The sequence below is a fragment of the Piliocolobus tephrosceles genome, chromosome 21, assembly GCF_002776525.5.
Source record: "Piliocolobus tephrosceles isolate RC106 chromosome 21, ASM277652v3, whole genome shotgun sequence".
NCBI classification, from domain to species: Eukaryota; Metazoa; Chordata; class Mammalia; order Primates; family Cercopithecidae; genus Piliocolobus; species Piliocolobus tephrosceles.
Genome location: NC_045454.1, coordinates 44,420,982 through 44,427,972, shown reverse-complemented (window position 1 = coordinate 44,427,972; position 6,991 = coordinate 44,420,982). Strand labels below are relative to the sequence as shown.

The window sequence follows — 6,991 nt, the reverse complement described above, 5'->3', positions numbered from 1 at the left end:
AAAAATATATATATATATATACACACACACACACACACATATATATAGCCCCCATACAACACTTTGCATACTGCAAAGTAGTATTATTATTCATATTTTACAGATGGAGAAACTGAGGCACAGAACAATTAAATCAGTGGCCTGTGGGAAGTACCCTCAGATTGGGCTCTGCCCACCTTCTGTGGACCCCTTGCCAGCAGGTCCCTGCCACAGCTTCTCACTGCCCCTTACCTGTCCAGTCCTCCACTGACAGGCATCTGCCAGACCCAGTTCATCCTCTCCCTGGGCCACTGCCCATCTGGGCTAACCACATGGCAACACTCCCAGCCACCCTTTCTGGCTTCTCGAATCCCTGGTGACCACCTGTGTGCCTGATACTACCAAGCATTGAGCACCCACCAGCCCTCCTGATTCATTACCCTACTCCGCTGCTGGGGAAATCCTAACCCCACCTCCCACTTCTGTCTGGCTGAGGTCCCTGACCTCTTCCTTCCCACTCCAAGGCCAGGCAGGGGGCCCTTTCCAGTCCCCAAGCAGCTGTTTCCCGTCCCTTCACACCAGCTGCAAGGGGTGGGTCAACAGGCCAGCAGGTCATCGCAGAGGACAGCCAGTGCCGTTCATCACTTGTTTTCAGGAAATTGCCAGGGAAGAACTGGGTTGTGGAAAGAGTCCAGATCAAGGGTTGGGGGTTCTGGGTCTGCTTCTCACACAGCTGGCTGTATGACGCAATGGGGTCAGCGTCCTCCTCCAGTGACCTGGTCACACCCAAATCCCAGGACCTGGGATCTCAGAAGACAGCTGTGGGTCATTCCTAAGACCTAAACTAGCTGAAGCAGTTGGATCCAGAGGCTGGGCTAAGAAAGGAATGGATTCCTCCAGAATATCAAATAATAACAACACTTTTGACATTTACTATGGGCCAGCCTCTAGTCTAAGGAATTTATGGATATTTACTTTTTTTTTTTTTAAGAGGCAAGGTCTCACTCACTGTGTCACCCAGGCTGGAGTCAGTGGCTCCATCATAGCTCACCATGGCCTTGAACCCCTGAGCTCAAGTGATCCTCCCGCCTCAGCCTCCCAAATAGCTGAGACTACAGGAATTGACCTCTACACCTGGCTAATTCAGGCTAATATTTTAAATTTTTTGTTTGTTTGTTTTAGATGGAGTCATGCTCTGTCGCCCAGGCTGGAGTGCAGTGGTGCGATCTCGGCTCACTGCAACCTCCGCCTCCCGGGTTCAGGTGATTCTCCTGCCTCAGCCTCCCAAGTGCTGGGATTACAGGTGTGCACCACCATGCCTGGCTAATTTTTGTATTTTTAGTAGAGACAGGGTTTCACCATGTTGGCCAGGCTGGTGTCAAACCAGGCGTGAGCCATGCCCGGCCTAATTTTATTTTTTGTAGATACAGGTGTCTTGCTATGTTGCCCAGGCTGGCCTCCAACTCCTGGGCTCAGGCAATCTCCCCAGTTCAGCCTCCCAGAGTGCTGGGATTACAGGCGTGAGCTACTGCACCTGACCTTGACTTATTTTTTTAAAATCCTAGCTAAATCCACTGAGGTTGGATTTCCTATGACTATTTTCCCTTCCCCTATTGTACAGATGGAGAAACTGAGACATAGAACAGTTTAGTGTTCTGCCTGTGTGCTGTCACAAACAGGGAGAGGCAGGATTTAAACCCAGGCAGGTCTTCCAAAGTCCTTGCTTTGGCCACTACACTTGAATGCTTTCTTTTTCTTTTTATTTTTGAGACGGAGTCTCTGTCACCCAGGCTGGAGTGCAGTGGTGGGATCTCGGCTCACTGCAACCTCCGAGCCCAGGGTTCAAGCGACTCTCCTGCCTTAGCCTCCTGAGTAGCTGGGATTACAGGCACTTGCCACCACACCCGGCTAATTTTTGAATTTTTAGTAGAGACAGAGTTTCATCATGTTGGTCAGTCTGGTCTCAAACTCCTGACCTCGAGAGATCAGTCCTACTCGACCTCCCCAAGTGCTGGGATAACAGTCATGAACCACCAAGGCTGGACTTGAATGCTTTCTAGAAACAGCCCCTTCCCCTTACCAGCAAGAGCAGGGAGCCTTAGGGAGCTTGTCCCTCTCAGCCTACACCTGTGTCAGACTCTGTGGGTGTCCCTGATTGGGGGTGGAGGTGCCCACCACCTCTGCTGCTTCAGGGGCTGAGGCCTCACTGGAGTGGGGCGTGGAGCTGCCTTCCCTCTCCTCCGCTCCCTGCTCTGGCTGTCACGGCTAGATCCGGATTCTCTGCCTGAGACCCCCTCATTAGGCCGTCAGAGCCGACGCCATACGCCCCCTCTCCCGCCCCATGGACTATTTTGGGACGCAGAGCTGTGATCACCAAACCAGAGTGGTGGGGGCCACAGCAGGCCAGTGAGGATCCCAGTCCTGGGGAGAGGGCGCCTTCCAGGAGGCCCTGAGTACTGGCAGCCCCTGATGTTTGCTGGGACTCTCAGACTCTTGAGGTGGGTGGGTGGGGGGTTGTGACGGCAGGAAGGGGGGTGCTAAAGTCATCATCACCCGTCCACTCCCAGGTCTTCCTAGCCGCACAGAGACAGAGCAGTTTCCTACAGGAAGCGCCGCCGGGCGGTCCCATCCGCTACCCATTGTCTGCGGGTCCGGGGGCCGTGCGTCCCTCCCCAAAACACCGTTTCCGTGTCACGCTCCCAAACCCAGCCCAGCGCGAGGGGCTGGCTGGGGTCCCCAAGCCGTCCCGGGAAAGGGTCCCAGAGCCGGTTGTGGCATTAGGGAGCGAACAAGCCCCGCACTGAACTCCCGAAGGGCGAGACGGGGGCGAGCCCACGCCTCCAGAGCCCCCCACTCTGCTCGCTACCCACCTGGGTCTCCCAATGTGCGAGGGGTCCCGGCCCGAGGACACGGCGCCCGCCCCGTCGCAGCGGGCAGAGTCCGCAGTGGGGCTGGAAACGCAGCGCAGCGCCGGGTCCCAGTGCGTCCCCGAATCCACCCCCCAAGGGATCCCCCATCCATGTCCCCGCAAGCTGGCGATTTACCTGAAGCCGCAGCCCCAGCCGCGCCCGCACCCGAGCCCGCCCCCTCGAAGTCCGGGGACTGATTATCAAGGCCCTCGCCCTAACTGACGGCCATGCCAGCCAACCAGCACCTGAGGCCCTCCAAGCCATCCAATGGGACGGTGGGGTGGGACAGGCAGGCGGGGCCTGGAATGTAGGGCGTGACTGGGGGCGGGGCCTGGAGTGACGGTCGCCGAGCGCGGGCTGGTGGCATTTCTGCCCCAGCAGAGGTCAAGTCCCTGCCCAGCGCCTGGCCAAGGAGCTTGGATTTGATCCACAAGCACGAGGGAGCCATGGGAGAACTATGAGTAGAAGAGTAACCCAGTGGGATTTCTGTAATTGGCATTTATTTTGCAGTGCCTGGGTGAAGTACCAGGACCTGGATCTTCCCCATCGCAGGGCCTATGCACATGCGGTTCCACCTACCTGAAATGCTTTTCCTTGCACCTGTACACGTAGGTGCTTTTTGAGGCTCCCCTACTGTTTTTTGTTTTGTTTTGTTTTGTTTTTGTTTTTTGAGATGGAGTCCCAGGCTGGAGTGCAGTGGCACTCACTGCAACCCCTGCCTCCCGGGTTCAAGCTATTCTCCTGCCTCAGCCTCCCGAGTAGCTGGGATTACAGACATACACCACCATGCCCAGCTAATTTTTGTATTTTTAGTAGAGAGGGGGTTTCACCATGTTGGCTATGCTGGCCTGGAACTCCTGACCTCAAGTGATCCGCCCGCCTCAGCCTCCCAAAGTGTTGGGATTACAGGTGTGAGCCACCGCGCCCAGACTTCACTACTTTCTGAGGTTCAGCTTTTGTGTTGCTGCCCACTAAATGCCTGATACAGCCCCTCCCCACTTAGTATTTTTCTCATCACTCTATTTTATTAACTTAATAGCTACTTTTACTACTGAAAAACAAAAGCAGACTCTGTTATTGCCAGGCACAGTGACTCACACCTGTAATCCCAGTATTTAGGGAGTCATAGATGGGAGGATAGCTTGAGCCAGGAATTGAGACCAGCCTGGGCAACATAGCAAGACCTAGTTCTCAAAACAAAACAACAAAACAAAAAGACAAAAACAAAACACTCAGTTATTTATTTGGTTCATTTTTTAATTTAATTTTATTTTTTTGAGACAAGAGTCTCCCTCTGTCCCAGGCTGGAGTGCAGTGGCGCAATCTCGGCTCACTGCAACCTCTGCCTCTCAGGGTTCAAGCGATTCTCCTGCCTCAGTCTTCTGAGTAGCTGGGATTACAGGTGCACACAACCACACCCAGCTAATTTTTGTATTTTTAGTAGAGACAGGGTTTCACCATATTGCCCAGGCTGGTCTCGAACTCCTGACCTCAGGTGATCTGCCCGCCTCAGCCTCCCAAAGTGCTGGGATTACAGGTGTGAACCACCATGCCTGGCTGGTTATTTATTGGTTTATCTGCTTGCTCTCTCACTAAAGTATCCGCACCAAGGCCAGGTGGGGTGGCTCATGCCTGTAATCCTAGCACTTCCTGAGGCCGAGGTGGGAGGATCATTTGAGCTCAGGAGTTCAAGACCAGCCTGGGCAACAGAGTGAGATTGTCTCTACAAAAAAAAAAAAAAAACAAAAAATTAATCGGACATGCTGGCACACGCCTGTAATCCCAGCTCCTTGGGTGGCTGAAGAAGGAGAATCACTTGAACCTGGGAGGCAGAGGTTACAGTTGTACCACTGCACTCCAGGCTGGGTGACAGAGTGAGACTCTGTCTCTAAATTAAGTGTCAGCACCATGGGAACAGGAAACTGGTTTTTGTAACTGCTTTATCCAGTGACCCTAGCACACAGTAGATGCTTAATAAATGTTTGCTGAAATAATGCTTTTTTTACTTTTTTGAGACAGGGTCTCATTCTGTTGCCCAGGCTAGAGTGCAGTGGCACAATATCTCAGCTCACTACAAACTCCGCCTCCTGGGTTAAAGTGATCCTCCTGCCTCAGCCTCCCAAGTAGCTGGGATTACAAGTGTGTACCACCACGCCCAGCTAATTTTTTTTTCGTTTTTAGTAGAGATGGGCTTTTACTACTTTGCCCAGGCTGGTCTTCAACTCCTTGGCTCAAGTAATCCACCTGCCTTGGCCTCACAAAGTGCTGGGATGACAGGCGTGAGCCACAGCACCTGGCCAGAATATAGTAATATTTTTAAAATGTATTTTAATATATGATACTTAAAAAAAAAAAAAACCCTGGGCTATTTTAATTGGTTGATTCTTTCAGTTAAAACTGTGGAATTCTGTTGAGTTTCTCCACAGAAACTCCATTGGAATTTTTTTCTTCTTTCCTTTGAGATAGAGTTTTACTCTGTTGCCCAGGATGGAGTGCTGTGGCAAGACCATGGTTCACTGCAGCCTTGAACTCCCAGGCTCAAGCAGTCCTCCCACCTCAGCCTCCCGAGTAGCTGGGACTACAGGCATGTGCTACCATGTCCAGCAGGTTTTTCATTTTTTGTAGGGACAGGGTCTCTCTATGTTGCCCAGGCTGGTCGCAAATTCCTGGGTTCAAGTGATTCTCCTGCCTCAGCCTCCTAAATACTGGGATAACAGGCATGAGCCTCCATTGGAATGTTTTAAAAAAATAATAAACATTTTTTTGAGACGGAGTCTCATTCTGTCGCCCAGGCTGGAGTACAGTGGCACAATCTCGGTTCACTGCAAGTTCCGCCTCCCGGGTTCACGCCATTCTCCTGCCTCAGCCTCCTGAGTAGCTGGGACTACAGGCACCCACCACCACACCCAGCTAATTTTTGTATTTTTAGTAGAGATGGGGTTTCACCGCATTAGCCAGGATGGTCTCAATCTCCTGACTTCATTATCCACCTGCCTCGGCCTCCCAAAGTGCTGAGTTTACAGGCATGAGCCACTGCACCCGGTTCTAAAATGTTTTTATTGTGGCCGGGCCCGGTAGCTCACGCCTATAATCCCAGCACTTTGGGAGGCCGAGGCAGGCAGATTACCTGACGTCGGGAGTTCAAGACCAGCCTGACCAATATGGAGAAACCCCGTCTCTACTAAAAATACAACATTAGCCAGGTGTGGTGGTGCATGCCTGTAATCCCAGCTTCTCGGGAGGCTGAGGCAGGAGAATCACTTGAACCTGGGAGGCAGAGGTTGTGGTGAGCCGAGATTGCGCCATTGCACTCCAGCCTGGGCAGCAAGAGCGAAACTCTGTCTCAAAAAAAAAAAAAAAAAAAAATACATATATATATATATAAAATTGTAAAATAAAGCATCCATAGATGCATACACACACCCAGATTCAAGAAACCACATAAAACAAATATATACTCTTTCCTAAGCAGCCTGAGGTGATCTGGGAAAATGGTTTACTATTCACTTGACCCAGAGAACCCCACAAAATCATGCAAATCAAGAGGTTCAAATCTTCGTGTCCACTTTGAGAACACTCATGAAACTGCCCAGGCCATCAATGGTATGTATATACAAAAAGCCACGAAGTAGCTGAAAGATGTCACTTTGTAGAAACAGTGTGTACCATTCCAATGTGGAGTTGGCAGGTGTGCCCAGGCCAAGCAGTGGGGCTGGACACAAAGTCAGTGGCCCAGAAAAAGTGCTGAATTTTTGCTGCACATGCTTAAAAATGCAGAGAGTGGCCAGGGGCGGTGGCTCATGCCTGTAATCCCAGCACTTTGGGAGGCTGAGGCGAGTGGATCACCTGAGGTCAGGAGTTCGAGACCAGCCTGGCCAACATAGTGAAACCCCATCTCTACTAAAAAGACAAAAATTAACTGGGTGTGGTGGCACATGCCTGTAGTCCCAGCTACTAGGGAGGCTGACGCAGGAGAATTGCTTGAACCCGGGAGGCGGAGGTTGCAAAGCCGAGATTGTGCCACTGCACTCCAGCCTGGGTGGTAGAGCGAGACTCCATCTCAAAAAAAAAAAAAAAAGAAAAAGAAACAGAGAGAGAGAGAA

At 51.6% G+C, this 6,991-nt stretch overlaps 1 protein-coding gene across 2 annotated transcripts in view; it reads right to left on the bottom strand.

The window, feature by feature from the left end:
* KANK3 (KN motif and ankyrin repeat domains 3) overlaps nt 1-3,055 on the bottom strand; it is a 24,682-nt gene extending 21,627 nt beyond the window's left edge. Inside the window, exon 1 of one of the 2 annotated variants that reach the window (XM_023197429.2) lies at nt 3,024-3,055. The gene's annotated coding sequence lies outside the window, so the exon portion shown is untranslated. The remainder of the gene's footprint in view (nt 1-3,023) is intronic. The other variant, XM_023197431.2, reaches the window with a different exon arrangement.
* Between the last annotated feature and the right edge of the window lie 3,936 nt (nt 3,056-6,991).